This window comes from Punica granatum, chromosome 4 (genome assembly GCF_007655135.1).
Source record: "Punica granatum isolate Tunisia-2019 chromosome 4, ASM765513v2, whole genome shotgun sequence".
NCBI lineage: Eukaryota > Viridiplantae > Streptophyta > Magnoliopsida > Myrtales > Lythraceae > Punica > Punica granatum.
Genome location: NC_045130.1, coordinates 15,005,122 through 15,008,842, shown reverse-complemented (window position 1 = coordinate 15,008,842; position 3,721 = coordinate 15,005,122). Strand labels below are relative to the sequence as shown.

At 42.6% G+C, this 3,721-nt stretch overlaps 1 pseudogene; it reads right to left on the bottom strand.

The window, feature by feature from the left end:
* Positions 1–204: 204 nt before the first annotated feature.
* On the bottom strand, positions 205–3,513 carry LOC116203438 (annotated as a pseudogene).
* Positions 3,514–3,721: the final 208 nt, after the last annotated feature.

The window sequence follows — 3,721 nt, the reverse complement described above, 5'->3', positions numbered from 1 at the left end:
TAATGCGCAATTGATTGATGACTTGGTGTCGTAGCACTATAGTTCCAGTGCTACAACATCAAAGTTGCTATTGATTTTCAATTTAGTCGGCGCGGCAGCACCGAAATCGATGTTATAGCATGGCGGCGGTTACCATATTTCAGTTCAGTGGGTGTTGTAGCATTGAAACCGATGTTGTAGCACGGCGGTAGTTACCATTTAAAAGTTGTGAACGTTGGTTGCAAGAACATGGTTGTTCGAAAGAACATGATCACCCCTATTATAAATAAACTTTTGAGAAATGAATAGACATAACAGCACAACATTAAACACATTTTCTCCCTTCATCCTCTCTATTCTTCTTTCCCCGGTACTCTTTAGAGAAGTCGCAAGGAGAGATCTTCGTTCTTGCCATACGGAGATCTTAGTAGTCATGTTGTATCCTAGAGATGATATTGCAATCAAGGTTCCCGTGACAAACTCTTCGTAGTGGGGGCGATAATCACATCAAGAAAAGTGATCTTCACGCCTCTGACTACACTTTCTGATCAACTCTCCGACCCTCTTCTTCAACAAAGGGCACTCCCCATGGTAATCCGGCACGGTCCAATGCTCTCTTCTGTATACCACCGTGCATGGGCGTGCTGCACCTGCACATCAAACCACCTCGCTTATCACTTCTCATAATCAATTGAACATATGATAGTATAAACGCGACCTTTAATTGTTTGGACGTATTCCTGAAAGTAAAACGTCATTGTTTCAGCTACGTGCACGAAGTTAACCTTAACTTGGGGGCAATTACGGAATTATCTGAAAAAAGGTCAGAGTATACTTACATATAGGAGATTCAACAATTAAAATTATCTCCCTGGATTTGATCATTAGGTTGATATTCGATTTTTACTAATGGAACTTCTTGTACCTAGTTAGTTTTCTTTCCCTATGAGTTCATGGATCTTATTTCGTAATCGAAAAAGAATATAAAGAAAATCGTGGAGGAAATATAACCATCGGTGGCTGCACACTCCATGGCAATGTCAATTACTGACTCCTGGAGTCCCACGACGTGATCAGACGGTCCTTGACGAATGCAGCGGTGGTTCTGTAGTCCATCGCATGGACCACCTCTCCATCGAAAGCCTCCGGGCCCTTCTCGAGGGGGAATTCTGGGAAATTTGGTACATCACTGAACCTCCCGATTGCAAGGATCACGAAGTCCACTTCAACTACTTGTAATTTCTCTATTTTGTCAATTTATTTCTAAAAATACCAAAAGTAAGAATATAATAAAATTAATTTATTTCATACCATATTTTTTTCATATATGAACATACCATCAACCCTCTTGCAGTAATTTGTATTATAGAATAAAATAAATTATTTTCCACGGATTTTTCTAGTTTTTCTTCATTAAATCAGTCCTTATTTCCATGCAATCATGTGTTTGCTCGAGATGTAACTGCAACAATCAGTTAGGTGCGACAAAATGTGTCCATACTTCCTTAATACCGAGTCATTAATCAACACGTTAAATGTTGTATCACTTTGGGTTGTCGCGGAGTACCTTAGTCGAGTGATTGACGGTGTCCTCCGCAATGAGTTCCCACTTGCCTGAAGGGCTAAAAGCCTCACCCCCTGCCACCCCAATATTGCCATCCTTCCCTCTCCTCCTCTCCTCCTGCAGCAGCAGTTCTATACTCAATCGCCACAACCTTGGAGTTGAACTGCACGTGCTTTATGAGCCCGAAATGTCCGCGTAGGACTGGATGTAGCTCATGACCTGGTCTTTGTTCGGGAAGACCTCAGTGACCTCAGTGGGCCAGGGGAAATCCGAGAACCAGAACAGCTCACTGGGCGTCTGAAGCGGTGTGGTCTCCAGGGGCGGGGTCCAAACGCCACCGATTGTGCTCTGGGACTTGAACACGAGAGGAGTATAGCCCTTCGAGAGAGCATACTCGCACGCTAGCAGGCCACTTATGTCCAGCCTGATGACTCCAACCTTCTTGTTCTTCTCACTGATGTCCTCCATATTATTATCCGAGGAAGTTGTGCTATGTAATGGTGCTTTTGGTGATGCATGTGTGAGGAAAAGCTCCTTTGATTTGATGCTTTAGGTTCAAATATTGGTCCATGCATAGACATAACAAATATTATATTATATAATTATCAAATGCCACTGGAGAGTGGGAGAAATATTCTTTAGAAAAACAGCTGTCCGTAGCATAAACAGGGTTGTCCTTTAAGGGGGGAAAAAAACAAACTTCTTTTGGCAACTCTCTGAAGGGTGAGGACATATGAATTATTTTATTGTAGATGTATATGAAGTTCTATTAATATCGACCAAAAAAAAAAACAAAGAAAAATGAAGATTGTCAGAATCTTATTTCCGATTGTTTTTTTTTTCCCTCAAAATGATAGGGTTGGCTGGCTGACTAATTAACTTTTTTTTTTTAATTTCCCCCAATTGAAGTTCATAATGCCATAAATGTAAATTGACTTGTTATGAAAATTATCAGGTGATTCTAAATTATAGTGATGTTATCAACAAATTGACACATTTCAAATAAATGTAAGTGAAGCCAATCGTAACCTTCAAAGATAGTGCGGGTGGGTGAGTATGTTTGCCGTTCGTTGCATAGTAAAATTGTTGCAGAGTCAATCTCACGTTGCTGCACAAATCCATTGGAGGCTACCCCTTAGTGTACTATCCTCTATGGTACGCACTAGGGTGTGCATGGATACCGAGTATACTCGGAACCGGTCAGAACCTACCCGATAGGATAGGGTCCGGGTAGTTCGTATTGAAAATAGGATAGGATCCGGATATCAAAAATAAAGAATCGGTGAAATTCGGTTCCGGTTCCGGTTCCAGCCTATGGGTATCCAAAACCGGAACCAGATCCGGAATCCGGAACCGGATGGTAATTACTTAAAAAAAAAAAAAGAAGAAGGTAAAGTTACCTCAGTATCAGTTGGATCGGGAAGACATGAAGGAACAAGGTCTTAGCTCAGCTTTTCGTCTCAGCCTCTTCAACCCTAAATCGACTCTGTACTCCCTCTCCCTGCAGTTCCTCTCCGTCCGTCCGTCGCTCGCCTTTCGTCTCCGACTCTCCGGCTCCGACTCTCCTTGAATCTCTCTTTACCTGTGAGATTTTGCCTCATCTCTTGTATCCGAATCTCTCTAGACTCATCTCTAAACTTCTCTCTCTCTGCAACGTGAAGTTCAAACGGGAAGTGAGCCCACCATTTTCACTGCTCAGTCACAGTGAAGCTCTGAAGCTCAGAGCTGCAGAAACCTTCCAAGATTCCTTCTCCGGTCGGAGCTTTTGCCTCTTCGAACCGGCTAGCCAATGGAGAATTCGGCTGCTGAGAGTCTCCGAGCTCGCAATGAAGAAGAATCAGCTTCAGATTCCCTCCACAGTTCCCAGGTGAGGCTGTGATTTTCACGAAGTTTCGTGGAATCACGTTTGGGCTTCTCCGATCGTTTCGCTTCGCTCCTCAGTCACGTCTTTCAGCTGAGCTGATACGAAATCTCTGTTATTTTTTTCCGCAGCAGCTTCCTTGAATTCTTGCTTTAGCTTTATGGTCATGGCCGTACGGTGGTTATGTGCAGTAATTTTTTTTTCTTCAGCTGTTGCTAATTTAAGCTTGAGGGTTCTACGAATTGAAGCCTACGGTATATTTTGCTTGTGCTATGGAGATTGAGGGAAACCTTGATCTTTAGGATTAATTTTCCGCA